Raw genomic sequence first — 17,037 nt, 5'->3', positions numbered from 1 at the left:
TTTCTTTCCTACTTTACTCAATTTTACCAGTAATAGTCCATGTCACATGGATTCATGACAGCTTGTAACAATGTCAAAAAGGAAACTAAATCCGGGGTAAAATTTTTCTTTCATAGTTTTCTTTCGTATTCAAGTATTCATACAGGAATATCCATGGTACATCTACGTTAGAACTCTATAACTAAAATTTCAGTAGATTTAAACAGAATCATCTCACACACATGGTACATTGAATCATAATATCATTATGCAAAACAGCATTGAGTCACTTTACAAAATTTGTGCTTGCATGAGCGATCATCTATATTCTTGGAAGAATATTATAATATTTGCTGTTCCATATTATACATTTTTGTCTTTAAAAGGACGTTCCTAACACTGGCCCTTTATCTTTAGTTTCTTTCTATTACCGGGTGTTGGATCTTATCCAGAAACCTTTCTGGTGCCCCTCCCTCACATTTGCCTGCTGTGAGTAACACACAAAGGCCCTTGGCAGTCTCAACCGATAAAATGTTAACTAACAGCATACCCAACCACATGCAAACTTTAAACTTAGTTAAATACAACCAGCATTTGTATAGCTTAAAGGGTACAAATGTAAACATTTTTGTACGTTAAGTTTGCAATTTGGAAAAATCTCAGTAACCCTGACTGCACAATCCTATTCTTCCCTTGTTTAATGTTTACACTCATGAATTCTCACCATGGTGTTTGCAAGTATTTTTTTACAACTTGTTTTTTCCCCTTAGCACTGTATATAGGAAGTCTTCCCTTAAAAAAATAAAATCAGGCCGGGCGTGGTGGCTCAGGCCTGTAACCCCAGCACTTTGGGAGATACCGAGGTGGGTGGCTCATTTGAGATCAGGAGTTCGAGACCAGCCTGGCCAACATGGTGAAACTCCACCTCTACTAAAAATACAAAAATTAGCCGGGCATGGTGGTGGGCACCTGTAGTCCCAGCTACTCGGGAGGCTGAGGCAGGAGACTCACTTGAGCCCAGGAGGCAGAGGTTGCAGTGAGCCAAGATCGTGCCACTTTATTCCAGCCTGGGTGACAAAGCAAGACTCGTCTAAGAAAATCAATTTACCTTATTGTGCTCTCTCCCTTTTGCCAGTCTTTTAACTGAGTTTTATTCCAAAATATGTTTTTATTGTTTCCCTGCTGATGGATAACAAGATTGTTTCCAAATCTTTACTATGACAAGCAGTATACATCCTTGTATATGCTTTCTTGTGGCATACAAATATGCATATTTCTCCAGCCGTAGGTCCCCATAATTGGTCTTTCTGGGTCAAAAGATATGCACATTTAAGGTTCGAATTCACTGCCAAATTGTCCTTCAGCTTTATCAACTTATATTCCTACTAACGGCTCATAAGAGTGTCTGTTTCCCTACATCTTCATCAACACTGGATAACACCAGTCTTTAAAATCTTTACCAAACTGAAGGGGAAGCAACATTTTTAAGAATCAAGTCCTTGGCTATTCCTGAGATTGAACATCTCTCCAGATATTTTTTGGCCGTTAGTATCTGGATAGCTGTTCAACCTCAGGAGTAATAATAATAAAAATTCTGTGAGTAGCCTATTTGAAGCCTTTGTCCCCCCGTCTTCTTTTTCGTAGAGACAAGATTTCACTCTGTCGCCCAGGCTGGAGGGCAGAGGCACAATCGTAACCTCGAACTCCTGGGCTCAAACAATCCTCCCTACTCAGCTTCCCAAGTAGCTGAGATTACAGGACACACCAGCACAATCAGCGAATTTTTATATTTTTGTGTAGAAATGGGGTTTTGCTATGTTGCCCAGGCTAGCCTGGAACCACTGGCCTCAAGTGATCCTCCCACCTCAAGCTCTCAAAGCGCTCTGATTACAGACATGAGCCACTGCGCTTGGCTATCAGTTGGATTCACAGTGTTTAATTCATCAGTTTAGAGGAGTTCTTCATAAAAGTTTTGGATATTAAACTTTTGGTTGTTTTTGCTTATCTTTTGATTTTATTTAAAGTGTCATTCACTATTCAAAATATTGGTGCTCTCGGGACTCTGTTCCTTTGTGGAAGGAGCCTTCGAGAATAAGGCTTCTAGCCTCTTGCCCCACCTTCCTAGTCTTACCCTGGGGACGGGGAGTGATTCACCTGGTGGGTAACTTTGGCAGAACAAGAAGCCGAAATGCCCAGCTCAGGCACATCCTCCCTCCCGTCTGTGAAAAAGCATGCACCATGCTCTGCCTCCATGCCTGCCTGTACATTTTACAGGAGCCGGCCCTTGTGGTTGACCTCAGGGGTGAACTATTAGCAAACCTGCTTGCCTAGCAGACCTAAGCCATATTGTCCAGTATCAGTTTTGATGGTAATAAAAGTAATATTTGTATTTCCATCTGCCACATTCCTGTGTCTATCTCTTAATAGGTTCTTGAATCAGTCAGAGTCCAAACAGAAAACAGATGGCATGCTCAAATTAGGATAATTCAGGAGATTTAATAACAGGACTATTTATGAAGGTGTGGGCAGAGCTTAGAGGAGATACCAGGGATACTGCAGAAACTAGGGCCTCTGAGGCCTACAGGGGTGATGGGGGGCACAGGAGTTACTGGAATCCAGAAGGAGAGAGTCATAGCTGCCCTCAGAGGAGCAGAAGTCCCCAGTTGTGTGACACAGGTGGCCGAGGCAAGCCTACGGCGAGGAAGCCCGAGAAATAACTAACCTGATCTTATTCTCTTTCCTCCCTCTAATCTCCTGCTAGGCCTCTCTGCTTGATAAAGCAAGCAGAGCCAAAGGGCAAGGGAAGCCATTGATGAAATCAACATAGGTCCATCTACTTGGGCAGCGAGAGAGAAGGAAAGAGATCTGGGGGCATAATGTGTCACACATCATGTGTCTCTGGCACAGTTCCCTTTCTTCCCTCAGTATACACTTTTATCTTTGATATGGGTGAAAAATTCATGTCCTCATCAAAGGGAATGCACAAAGTCCCATTGGCTACTGTTTTACCAAGAGGCAATCTCAGTCTAGCATAATTCCCCCTGAAACCTAAAGCATGGCGTCCACTGGTGTTCTTCAAATAAGGAATTGGGTAAAAGTGAGTGCTGTGGTAGGCAGAATTCAGAGATGGCCTCCCCAGATTCCTGCACCCTAGAGTGCATGCACCTTCTCCCAGTTATTCAATCAAATACAAATCAGCCGGCTGCTATGATGGGATCTTGCAGATGCAATTGAGTTCCCAAATCAGTTAGAAAAGGGAGGTTATCCTGGGTAAATCTGACCTAATTGGGTGAGCCTTTAAAAGGAACTCGGGCCAGGCACGGTGGCTCACGCCTATAATCCCAGTACTTTGGGAGCCCGAGGCGGGTGGATCACGAGGTCAAGAGATCGAGACCATCCTGGTCAATATGGTGAAACCCCGTTTCTAATAAAAACACAAAAAATTAGCTGGGCATGGTGGTGCGGCCTGTAGTCCCAGCTACTCGGGAGGCTGAGGCAGGAGAATTGCATGAACCCAGGAAGCGGAGGTTGTGGGGAGCCGAGATCGCGCCATTGCACTCCAGCCTGGGTAACAAGAGTGAAATGCCGTCTCAAAAATAAAAAATAAAATAAAAGGAACTCAGCTCTTCCTGGTGAAAGAGATTTGAAGTTTGATACATGAAAAATTCTCCATTGGTGATCTTGAAGATGGAGAGGGCTTTGTGGCAAGGAGTGTGGGTGGTTTCAATGAGCTAAGAGCAGCTCCTGGCCGACAACCTCAGTTCTCTAGCCACAGGAACTGAATTCTGCCCCAACTATGTGAGCTTGGAGAAGGACTCTGAGATTCAGATGAGAGGGCAGCCCATGCAGCGCCTGGATTTTGCCCCTGTGAGACCCTGAGCAAAGAATGCAGCCATGTACACCAGGCCTAGGCTTCTGACATACAAAACTGTGAGCTAATAAATGCGTGTGGCTTTAAGCAGGTAAACTTATGATAATTTGTTATATAGCCCTAAAAACTTATACAGGAGGCCGGGAGCAGTGGTTGACGCCTGTAATCCCCCAGCACTTTTGGAGGTCAATGCAGAAGGAGTACTTGAACCCAGGCTGGGAGTTCAAGACCAGCCTGGACAACATAGTGAAACCCCATCTCTACAAAAAGGAAAAAACATTAGCTAGCTGTGGTGGTGCACACCCGTAGCCCCAGCTGCTTGGGAGGCTGAGGTGGGAAGACCACTTGAGCCCAAAAGGTTGAGGCTTCAGTGAGCCAAGATTGCACCACTGCATTCCAGCCTGGGTGACAGAGTGAGACTCTTTCTAAAAAAGAAAAAAAAAGAAGCAGCAGCTAATACAGGGAACAAACAGTAAGGTGACATAAAACCAGTTTTTACAGGCCCCATTTCCATAGCTGGGAATGGGCCCTAAAGTGCTAATCACCTCTGCCTTCTTCCATCACTCGATGCAGGTTCCCTTTGTCCTCACCCCACACCTCAGGTGGATGGGTGTCTTTACCTAGTGAAATGACCCAAACACTCTTTCTTGTAAGATCTGAATCTTTGACGGTCTTGACATTATTGGGTTGTCACAGTTTTCCACTGACCACGACATCAGAGCAAGAAAGGACAAAGAGGTTTCCTAAACATCGTTCTTCTGCCTCCAACATATACCAGCAATACAATTGTCCCCTGGGAATCAGGACCAATTGCCCCAGTGAAGAAAGAGGGCTTCTTATTTGTCTGTTCATTGGAACAACGGTCATGTTTCCTGGTAGAATAATCACCACTTCGAACACTAGGACCTTCAGATCTGTGGAGCCTAAGATTGCAAGGATAGAGTGTCACAAAGTCCTTAAGTGGATTATTAGGTACGATAGTGAGAGGGACCACTCCCACCACTGTCCCTTTGTTCTCACACCTGTGCAGCCTGGCTATGGGCACCTTCTATTGACTTCTGATTGAAAGCATGCAGTGTATCCTATGACAGAGCACTCCAACATTGGAGAGTGTTGCCTTCCTGCAAGCACTGCAATGAGCCATTAGTAATCTATTTCACCATTCTCTCAAGATACTTGCTTCCAAGTTGTTGCAGGATCCTTGGAGTGTTGCATTTCTGGCTGGAAACCTCTGTGGCCAGTAATGGCTTTGCCCAAGTTTTGCTTGGGCCCACTGGGCTCATTCCTCCCACTCAACCTGGCAGGCTGCGCTCGGCTCACATCACTAGCCTGGATCCCATGCCTGCCAAGGGCAAGCCAGGAGAGGAGCAGTAAGGGGTATGTGAGTGAGCAAGCATGGGGTCTGGCCATTGTGCACAGTCAAGCATGCTGGCTGCTGCAGTGGGGTGAGCAGCTGCAGGTGTCAGCATGGGTCCTGGCTCTCTGCAAGGCTGCAGCTGTAACAGGTGCACTACAAGCAGCTTCTACGGCTGGCACCAGGGAACACAGTGGCACCTGGAAGCTTGCAGACTCCAGGAACTTCAGGGCCTCAAAGAGGGAATCACAGCCCTAGCTTGGGGAGCTCCCAGGTCTGGGATCCCCAAAGGGCCACAGCTCTTCTCTCCTCATCTCCCACAATGTGGCTAGCAAGGGGTGTGTTTCAGCCCTGTTTCTGTTACAGCTCTTTCAGCCCGCCATTTGGCAGGTTCCAAGTTCTTGTCCTGCATCCAGGAAGAATGAGGTATGCAGACAAGTGCAGGGTGAGCAAGGCAAAGAGGAGCTTTATGGAGTGACAGAGGGCCGGGCGCGGTGGCTCAAGCCTGTAATCCCAGCACTTTGGGAGGCCGAGGCAGGTGGATCATGAGGTCAAGAGATCGAAACCATCCTGGTCAACATGGTGAAACCCCGTCTCTACTAAAAATACAAAACATTAGCTGGGCATGGTGGTGCGTGCCTGTAATCCCAGCTACTCAGGAGGCTGAGGCAGGAGAATTGCCTGAACCCAGGAGGCGGAGGTTGCGGTGAGCTGAGATTGCGCCATTGCACTCCAGCCTGGGTAACAAGAGCGAAACTCCATCTAAAATAAAATAAAATAAATGGAGTAACAGAATAGCTCAGAGGAGGCCCTGGAGTGGGAAGTTCTTCTTTGCAGCTGGTTATCCAGATGTCTACTCAGCTCTGGCTGAAGCCAGGGTTTTTGTGGGCCTCAGAGGGGAGGAAGTACACACCGCTTGGTCCATGGGCGGCCATGGGTAGGCCCAGAAAAGGCACCACAAGTTCAGACTGGAAGTCCCACCCCAGCTTTCAGGACCCCCGTGGCCTGAAGGGGGGCCTCACCATGGACCTGTTCCCTTCTGTGCAGGAGCCTGTCTGCCTCCTGCTGCTGTTCATGGTGCCCAGGCTGTTTGTGCCAAGGAGCACCTGCAGGCCAATGCCAAGCTGCCTTCAACATCCCCCCGCCCTTGGCTTCCCTCCTATGCTCATCAGTGCCCAAAGTCTGGAGAGAGCCAAAGTGGCAGGGTGCTGGGTGTCAGCACTGCCCCAAGCATTCTCACAGCGGCCAGGCTCGGTCCCAACCTTGCTCTGAGATTGGAGTAGGCACAGGACTAGGAAGAGGCCAGGCAGTGGGAGCAGACACCTCTGAGCCTGCAGAGGGAGGGGAGACTCTCCTAGGCCCCTGAGAGTGCCCAGATACCTGGGTCTGCAGCTGTGGCTTGGGCAGTTGCAGCTATGCCCGGAAAGGTGGGGCTCCTTTCTGCTCTGTGGAATGCCTGCTCCAGGACCTCCCAAGAACACAGGGAGGCCCATTGGGAGGGTCCACAGCCATGACTGGGGCAGTCGAAGCTGTACCTGGAAGAGTGGGGCTCCTTCGTGCTCTGTGGAGTGAACAGCCCGAGTCCACAGCCACAACTTGGGCAGCTGCAGCTGCAGCTAGCAAGCAGGTAGCTCGTGCCCCACCAACTCAGAAGGGGCAGGGCTCCCACTTCTCCCCAGCTCCTGCTGGCTCTGTGGAGTGTGCAGCCCTGGCCACACCTCCCTGCTGCACCAGCGCCATGGCAGCAGCCACTCCAGACAGGCCACCACTGCCATCAAAGTGATAAGCCACATCATAACACCAGAGAATTTCATGGGCAGGAGCCCACTGCCATACTTCTTATGCTGTAAAATGGGTCCCCTTATCAGAGATGATGTTGTATTTGATACCATGGTGAAGAATAAGGCATTCCGTAAGCCTACAAGTGATGCTGGAAGAGGCACTTCAGGCAGAGAAGACAAATATGCACCCAGAATATGTGTTTACTCCATGAAAGCAAAGCTCTATTCCTTTCAAGATGGGTAATCCAAGGTAGGCTTCCTCCTACCCAAGTGTGTCTCCATCATTGTGTTGTGAAATTCAATGGCAAGCAACTTGTCTCTCCCTTTAGAGAAGAATGCCGAGACCAATGAGCCTCTAGAAACTTCACTTATACAATATGCCTCTTGCCTCAGGCACACATGTCTCATAAAGGCATCTAGAGCACTGATGCTTCCTACGCACCAGGTCCTGTGAACATAATTCCATCACTCTAATGGACCAGAGTAACATCCTGCAGGGTATCAAGATGATAGAGTTCCCATCATACTATATATGACGGAGAAAAGGAGACTTGATATTGTCCTGGCGTAAGATAGGAGAGGTATACTATTTGCCCTGCTATGTAAATGCAAACTGCTTCAGAGTTCCTGGGGGAAACAAGAATGTTTTCCAGGTCGAGACGCTGAATGCCAGGTGCCATGAGCTGTGTTGAATCGCCACAGTATTTCATTTAGTGCTGTAGCTCTGACTGACGTCGCAATGTGAATAAATGTACAAAGATCTCTTTCTCCATGCTCCATCTGGTTTTTGCACTAGCCAGATAAATAAGTTAAATGGGGATGTATTGGGAATTTCCACCTTTGCATAGCTCAAGTTTCTGATAATAGCATTAATCACTGTGTTTCCCCAGGGCTGAAGTATCATTTTTCACTTTCCTGGTGTGGTAGGCGTGGGAGTGAGTGTTGGAGGCATCCCCACCAACAGGAACTTCCGCTTTGCCCTCCTTCTCACTACAAAAGACTTCGTTTTATGGGTCAAAGGACCAATATAATAATTCTGCCAGTTATTCAGTATCTCTCTTTTCTCTACACATTCTAGGAGTCAGGGGAAAACACAGGATGAATACCTGTTCCTGTGGACACTGTGTTAGACAGACCAGGATGTATGGGCTAGGATTCCATACATCGCCTGATTTTCATAAGTTCCAAATCTCACTGGTGGATGATGGTGGCACTTCAGAGTTCTGGGGATCGGAGTGAGCTCAGGCCCAATATGTATTAACCTTGGTAAGATCTAGTATATTTCCTTCTCACTAGGTTATAGCTGCCCTGGTAAAAGGCTGCAGGCCATTCTGAAGAAGGCTTTGGAGAAGACACATGGGATAGATGTGTGACCACTTTGCAGGCTCCCTCCTCAGTTGAGGGTCTGAGTTTACTAACTGACTTAGGTCTAGGAATTGGGTAAAAGGCTGTAAATCCCCCTCCAGTTTCTACCCAGAAACCTAGAATTTTTCCTCTGTATTCATCAGGCAGCACCTTTACAAGCTGCCCAAGTATTTCATTTCTAGGAAGCCATGCCACAATCCACTACAGATCACAACACTCTAATGGCCACTCTGTCTCTGTGGCTCGCGGGGGGCCACCTCCTCTCTGATTGGCAAGCACGGCCACCTTGCCTCGTCTACCGTGGGGTCCCATTATTCTCTTTAAGATCAAGGAACCCAATTCCTTGGCATTGTCTGCAGCTGTCCTCTCCAGTCTATAGATGACAGTGATCACAGAGCTCTTCAAGGACTTCCGAATACCTTAGTGAGGGAGGTGTCCTTCAGACCTTCTCGGGGGCTGTGGTGAGGGAGAAGTAAGCAGGTTGGCACAGCACAGTTGGCATCACTCCACAGTGGTGCCCACGGTGGGGTGATTCTGATCAATGCCAAAGTTCGAGAGCCACCTCGGTGGAACATGGCCTCTCCGACTTTAATGTACATGCATGCACAGCACCTGAGGATCTTTTTTTTAAGACGGAGTCTTGCTCTGTCACCCAAGTTGGAGTGCACTGCAACCTCTGCCTCCAGGGTTCAAGCGGTTCTCCTGCCTCTGACTCCAGAGTAGCTGAGATTACAGGTGCCCGCTACCATGCCCAGCTAATTTGTGTATTTTTTAGTAGAGACGGGGGTTTTCACCATGTTGGCCAGGCTGGCCTCGACCTCCTGACCCCAGGTAATCTGCTGCCTCGGCCTCCCAAAGTGCTGGTGTACAGGCATGGGCCACAGTGCCTGAGGATCTTTTTAAATGCAGAATCTGGTTTGGTAAGTCTGGGATGGGGGTCGAAGGCTCTGCACTTTCTGATGAGCTCTTAGGTGATGCCGGTGCTTCTGATCTGGGACAACAGCTCTGAGTAGCAATGCTATAGGGGAAAGCATCTCAAGACTCAGGAACAGGGGAATCTAATGGATCTATTATGTCAGGGAGTTGGCGGGGGGAAGGGTCTCAAACTTTAGTGTGAATCAGAATCACCTGGAGGGCTTACTAAAACACAGATTTCCGAGTCTCACCCCTACAGTTTCTGATTCTGTAGATGTGAGGTTAGGCCCAAGAATTTGTGTTTCTAATAAGTTCTCAGCCTGATGCTGTTGGTCCAGAGACCACACCTGGAGAATCAGCTGTCTACCATCCTCCCAATCCACTCCCCTCCCTTTCCCGTGACTAACCTGACTGTCCACCTCGACAAGGTGTGGTGCCTCTTTAAGAGTGCAGTTAGCTTTTTCTGGAGCAGGCCTTGTACTTCTCCATTTGTTATGGGCCTGAAGGTGGTAAGAGGGAAGGGAGGGGGCCAGCATGGTGACTCACACCTGTAATCCCAGCACTTTGGGAGGCCAAGGCGGACTGATCAGGAGGTCAGGAGTTTGAGACCAGCCTGGCCAATAACCTAGAAACCCCGTCTCTACTAAAAATACAAAAAGTTAGCCGGGCATGGTAGCAGGTGCCTGTAATCCCAGCTACTCTCGAGGCTGAGGCAGGAGAACTGCTTGAACCTGGGAGGTGGAGGTTGCAGTGAGCTGAGATGGCGCCACTGCATTCCAGCCTGGGTGAAAGTGTGAGATTCTGCCTCAAAAAAAAAGAAAAAAAAAAGGTAAGGAAGGGGACCTGAGGAGAATTAGCTTTAGCTTATGGGGCAACTGCCTGGGGAACAATGACTGTAAGGCTTTTATGCAGAGGAGAGCTAGCGCCTTCAGTCAGAATAAAAGGTCAGAGGAGAACAGAGGCTCAAAAGTCTCAGCCCATCAGGCCTGCCTTTCAGGCATCCTGTATCTCCATATCTGAGAGTGTCACTCCTTTCCAAGAACTTTGCTTTGGCGTGAGAGACTTGGCCGCGTTATGCATTTAATTGTTGATGCAAATCTGCAACTTGAACACTCAGACCCTAGGCTTAGTTCTTAGCCATATTTACCCTTTAATTACTGGAAATACGTAACCACAGAGGCATTCTGGTTTTCCATGTGTCTTTTTAATTGTATTTCCACAGCTGTGATTTTCTCTTTTTCCCTATATAAACCTCTTAGGATAGCAAAAAGAATCCAGTGGTTCTACTATTTTTTTTAATCACTGTTGTTGTCATAGCAATGAAATGCCAGCTCCACTTGATCTCTTAACGCCTTGCCGTTCACCTGCATTTCCTCGCGTGCTCCCATCATTGATAATTTGGGTAATGGTGATGCCACCACATGCCATGGATTACTCATTTCCTGATTCTTCCCCAGCAAGGTTATCACTCAGCTCTTCAAATACATGAGCAACAGAATTCCAGAATCCCATTTCGAGGGACTATTTTCCGATTCCACAATTGCTATGTCAGTCCGAGTTCAAATAGGAAACAGATGGCACACTGAAATTAGTATAATTCAAGGAGGCTTTTATGAAGGGGCCATTTATTAAGGTTTGGACAGGGCATAGGGGACCCACAAAGGAGAATGTGGTCATCCAGAACTAATAACAGCAGAATTATTGGTACCCCTAGGCCTGAAGGGATGGAGACAGGGAATGGTTTCTGGAATCCAGGAGGAAATTCCTGTAGAGTGGGCCAGGTGGAGAGCAGTGGTGACTTGTGGTCAAAGGGCACAGCCAGCCCAGGACCATAAGGGAGCTCTCTGGCTGGGGATCTGCATTGGCTGAACCCAACAGGAAGCCACAGACAGGCATAGACCATGCAGGGCTGTCCTAGGAAAGCACAGGGGGAAGAAGGATGGAGAGTGGATTTGGCGTGGTGAATGTTCCCCTAAACTTTTTCTGATACTGTTACTGTTTATTTTTCTTTACATTTAGATGTGTCGTCTTGCTCTTTGTTTTCTATTGGTCTCATCCAGTTTTTGTTCCTTTATTTCTCTGTCCTTGCCTTCTTCAGAACTAAGTATCTTGGTTATTCTATTTTTCCCTATATTACCTTGTTAGTTTTATTAATACATTCTTTCCTTCTTCTTTTAGTGGTTACTATAGAGATTAAAATATCTCCTTACATCAGTATGAACTCATGTTTAGCTTAATATAGACACAGATAATTACATCTAGAAATATGTTCATATATCACACATACATATGCACATACATCATACTTGTTTTTGACATACACATATACATACGTGTGTCTGCACACAGGCTAGTGCACACAGCTATCTTCCCTTACTCAGTCAGCTGAGAAGGCCTGGAGGGAATGACACCCTCGTAGCAAAGAACACCCCTAGCACCCAGTTCTAATATCATCCTTAGAAACCAGGGCTCCTTGGATAAATGGATGGGGCAAGTTGAAACGGAAAATATCCAGGAGGATCCTGCGTCCTATTGTCGTGCCAGAAAGTAAAGGAGTGTTAAAAAATGATGAGAAGATGCCAAAAGGGCACAGGAGTCAAACGAAAGAGCACCCAGTGGGCAACGCTGGGAAATTTTAAGCAAAATAAATAAATAAATAAATAAATAAATAAATAAATAAATAAGTAAAATAGTACTGGAATATAACTCGAAGTATAAAATAAATATCCATGGCTCCAGACTGATATAAATGAATGACTAAATACGTTAATACGTGGGAGAGGAGAAATGTTTCTTGCACAACAATTCCAAATAATTTATGTAGACACTCTGCCCTTGAAGAGGCGGGAAAGAATAATCCCCCACTCCTTAATTATGGGCTGTACATAGCGACTTCTTCCAAAGAGTACACTATAGAAAGGTGAAATAAAATAATTTTACAGGCAGGCAGAGTGGCTCACATCTGTAATCCCAGCACTTTGGGAGGTAGAGGCGGGCAGATCACAAGGTCGGGAGTTCAAGACCAGTCTGATCAACATAGTGAAAACCTGTCTCTACTAAAAATACAAAAATTAGCTGGGCACAGTGGCACATGCCTGAATCCCAGCTGCTTGGGAGGCTGAGGCAGGAGAACCTGGAAGGCACTTGAACTCAGGAGGCAGAGGTTGCAGTGAGTCGAGATCACTCCATTGCACTCCAGCCTGGGCAACAGAGTGAGACTCCGTCTCAAAAAAACAAAATTTTTTTTTTGCAGAGGAGAAACCTGACACACACTACCTCCACCAGGTGATCAAGGTCAACATCAGCAGCAATAGGTCATGTGGATAGTAGGTTCCCCTTCACAGGATGTGATGCAAATGACACTTTACCACTGGATCTTCCTTCCTCTCCCTGAAAACAAATAACCCCAATCTAATTGTGAGAAAAACATCAGACAAATCCCAGCTGAGGGACATTCTACAAAATACCCAACCAGTACTGCCCAGAACTGTGAAAAGCAAGGACACATGAATGTATATGTGTGTGTCATATATATATCCATTTGAGAGACTGTCACAGCCATGAGGTACCCAAGCAGACACAAGTAAATGTACTGTGGGACCCTAGATCAAATCCTGGACAAAAAAAGGACATTAGGTAAAAGTTAGAAAAATGTAACTACAGTGTTTAGTTAATGTATCAATATTGGTTAATTACTTGTGACAAATATATCATAATGTAAGAAGTTAATAGCAGGAAACTAGATGTGGGGCACAGGAAAGCCCTCTCTGCACTGTCTTCTCAATGTTTCTGTAAATCTAAAACTATCTAAAATAAAAAGTGCATTTTAAAAATAGGACTCCTGCCTTTCCAGCTCCGGCCCCAGTCCCTACAGCCGCCGCGATGTTGATGCCTAAGAACTGGATTGCCATTTATGAGCTCCTTTTTAAGGAGGGAGTCATGGTGGCCAAGAAGGATGTCCACATGCCTAAGCACCTGGAGCTGGCAGAAAAGAACGTGCCCAACCTTGATGTCATGAAGGCCATGCAGTCTCTCAAGTCCCGAGGCTATGTGAAGGAACAGTTTGCCTGAGACATTTCTACTGGTACCTTACCAATGAGGGTATCCAGTATCTCCATGATTACCTCCATCTGCCCCCAGAGATCGTGGCTGCCACCCTACGCCGCAGCCATCCAGAGACAGGCAGGCCTCGGCCTAAAGGTCTGGAAGGTGAGCAACCTGCAAGACTCACCAGAGGGGAAGCTGACAGAGATACCTACAGACGGAGTGCTGTGCCACCTGGTGCCGACAAGAAGGCCGAGGCAGGGGGCTGGGTCAGCAACCAAATTCCAGTTTAGAGGCGAATTTGGTCATGGACGTGGTCAGCCACCTCAGTAAAATTGGAGAGGATTATTTTGCATTGAATTAACTTACAGCTAAAAAAAAAAAAAAAAGGACTCCTTGGCTTACTAGAGTTTGCCTTAAATTAGTACTTTTATTACTTCCCAAACAATGAAAGAAACAACAGTTTAACTCTATTTATCTTCCTTTCCATAATTTTTGTCATCTAGGTTGTTTCTTTTTTTTTTTTTTGAGACTGAGTCTTGCTCTATTGCCCAGGCTGGAGTGCAGTGGCATGATCTCAGCTCACTGCAGCCTCCACCTCCTGGCTTCAAGTAATTCTTGTGCCTCAGCCTCTCGAGTGGCTGGGATTACAGGTGCCCACTGCCACACCCAGCTAATGTTTGTATTTTTAGTAGAGATGGGATTTCACCATATTGGCCAGGCTGGTTTCAAACTCCTGACCTCAGGTGATCCACCCGCCTTGGCCTCCCAAAGTGCTGGGATTACAGGCATGAGCCACCGTGCCCAGCCTGTTATTTCTACATGTGTTTTAAACTCCACATTATTGTTGTTGTTTTAAACAATCAATATTCATTTAAACACATACTATATGTATAACATATGATAAATATATGATACAATATAGACAAATGTATATATCATTTATATATGTATATGTATATGAAATATATAAAATAATTTTGGCCAGGCACAGTGGCTCATGCTTGTAATTCTAGCAGTTTGGGAAACCAAGGTGGGTGGATTGCTTACGCCCAGGAGTTCAAGACCAGCCTAGGCAGCATGGTAAGACCCTGTCTTTACAAAAAACACTCAAATTAGCCAGGCATGGTGGTGCATGCCTGTAGTCCCAGCTACTCTGAAGGCTGAGGTGGGAGGATTGCTTGGGCCTGGGAGTTTGAGGCTGCAGTGAGCTGTGATCATGCCACTGTACTCCAGCCTGGGCAACAGAGAAAGACCCTGTCTCACAAAAACAAAGAAAAAAAATTCTCTCCATCCTTCTTCCCTCTGCACCTAGGACAGCCCCTGCATGGTCTATGCCAGTGGAGTCCTTGGCCTCTTGGCTTCGTGTTGGGTTCAGCCAATGCAGATCCCCAGCCAGAGAGCTCCCTTATGGTCCTGGGCTGGCTGTGCCCTTTGACCACAAGTCACCACTGCTCTCCACCTGGCCCACTCTACAGGAATTTCCTCCTGGATTCCAGAAACCATTCCCTGTCTCCATCCCTTCAGGCCTAGGGGTACCAGTAATTCTGCTGTTATTAGTTCTGGATGACCACATTCTCCTTTGTGGGTCCCCTATGCCCTGTCCAAACCTTAATAAATGGCCCCTTCATAAAAGCCTCCTTGAATTATACTAATTTCAGTGTGCCATCTGTTTCCTATTTGAACTCGGACTGACATAGCAATTGTGGAATCGGAAAATAGTCCCTCGAAATGGGATTCTGGAATTCTGTTGCTCACGTATTTGAGGAGCACAGTGATAACCTTGCTGGGGAAGAATCAGGAAATGAGTAATCCATGGTAAGTGGTGGCATCACCATTACCCAAATTATCAATGGTGGGAGCACACGAGGAAATGCTGGTGAAGGGCAAGGCCTTCTTTTGGACTTAATTAAGGTTTTTCTCTCCTTGCATTTTTCCTCTACAAGTTTTGAAAGCATGCATTCAAATTGTGTGCTTTTATTGGTTACTCTAAACCAGTTTAGCATTCATATTTCATCTAAAAATGTCTAAAGTCAGTATCTGTATCATCCTCACAACCAAGTCCAGTATTTGGGGACGTATGAACTCCAGTTGCCCCACTTCAGACATATGTGCTGCTACCGTCCTGTGTGTTAGATCTAACTTGTTGTCTTTAACCTCACAAATTTGACATCAACAAAATTCGTAGTTTTATTTTTAGATTTGTTCACATGCTTTTCATGTCTGTTCACAATTTTTTTCTTGCATTTAAGGTGCTGCTTTTGAAATCTGTGATGTTACCTTATGCCTGATATACATCCAGTGGTGAGGAGTAAATTGGCTCAGGGGTGGGGAAGGGGCCTGAATTGTAGTCAATTTCTGGGGTGGAAATGTACTCCACCACGGCTTATTCCAAGCCATCACTGTAACATCATTGAATGTGCAGGCATGATGAGATGTTCAAATTTTGTGGGCTCCAGCACACCACTGAAGTGTTTCCTTTTCTTTTCTCTTTTTTTTTTTTTTTAACAGCTTTATTGAAGTACAATTGACATGCACTTAACTATATATATTTAAAGTTGATAAGTTCTCATATCATCATCACCAAAATCAAGATAGTGAACATACCCATCACCTACAGAAGTTTCTCATTTCCCTTCTACTCTAGCTGACCCCACCCCATCCCCAGGTAGTCACTGATGTTTTTCCATCACTAAAGATTAATTTGCATATTCTAGCATTTCATGTAAATAGAATGATACAGAATGTTCTCTTTTTGGTCTGGCTTCTTTTAGCATAATTATTTTGAAGTGCATGCTTTTGTATATATCAGTATTCATTTCTTTTTATTGCCAGGTAATATTTCCACCATATTTATATTCACAATTTACTTATCCAGTCACCTGTTTATAGACTTTGGGTTGTTTCTAGTTTTTGGCAATTACAAATAAAGCTTCTATAAACACTAGCATGTCTCTGCGTAGACACATATTTGCTTTTCTCTTAGGTAAGTACCAAGGAGTGTAATGGCTGGACCATGTGGTAGATGTATGTTTGACTTTAAGAAAATGCCAAACTGTTCTCCAAAGTGATTGCACCACTTTATATTTTCCGTCAGCAGTGTATGAGAGTTTCAGTTGCTCCACTTTCTCACCAACACTTGATGAAGTCAGTCTTTTTACATTTTGGCCATTTCAGTGGGTATGTAGTGGTATCACTTGGCATTAATTTGTATTTCCCTAATGATGAGTATATCATGTGATTACCCTTTACCAGTTTCTTTAGTCAACTGAAAGTAAATACAGTGTATTCTGGTTTTGTTTGCCTGAAAAATGGCTATATTTTGTCCTCCCTTTTGTTTTTGTTTCTGTTTTTTAAGAGACAGTGTATTCCTGTGTCACTCAGGCTGGAGTGCAGTGACACAATTATGGCTCACTGTAGCCTTGACTTCCTGGGCTTGTGATTCTCCCACCTCAGCCTCCTGAGTAGCCGACATTATAGGAGCATGCTACCACACCTGGAAATTTTTCATGAGTTTTGTAGAGACAGGGTTTCACCATAACCAGCCCAGGCTGATCTGGAATTCCTGGACTCAAGGAATCCTCCCGCCTGGGCCTCCCAAAGTGTTGGGATTACAGGTATGAGCCACCACACCCAGCCTGCCCTCACTTTTGAACAAGATTTTGCTGAGCATACAATGGAACGATTACTTTTTTCCAGCATTTTGCATATAATATTCTCCCATCTTT

General features: G+C 45.7%; 1 pseudogene; it reads left to right on the top strand.

Annotated features, from left to right (window-relative positions):
- The first annotated feature begins 13,100 nt into the window (after positions 1-13,100).
- On the top strand, positions 13,101-13,694 carry LOC108313351 (annotated as a pseudogene).
- Positions 13,695-17,037: the final 3,343 nt, after the last annotated feature.

The sequence above is a fragment of the Cebus imitator genome, unplaced genomic scaffold, assembly GCF_001604975.1.
Source record: "Cebus imitator isolate Cc_AM_T3 unplaced genomic scaffold, Cebus_imitator-1.0 Scaffold136, whole genome shotgun sequence".
Lineage (NCBI taxonomy): Eukaryota > Metazoa > Chordata > Mammalia > Primates > Cebidae > Cebus > Cebus imitator.
This window is presented reverse-complemented; position numbering and strand designations above follow the sequence as displayed.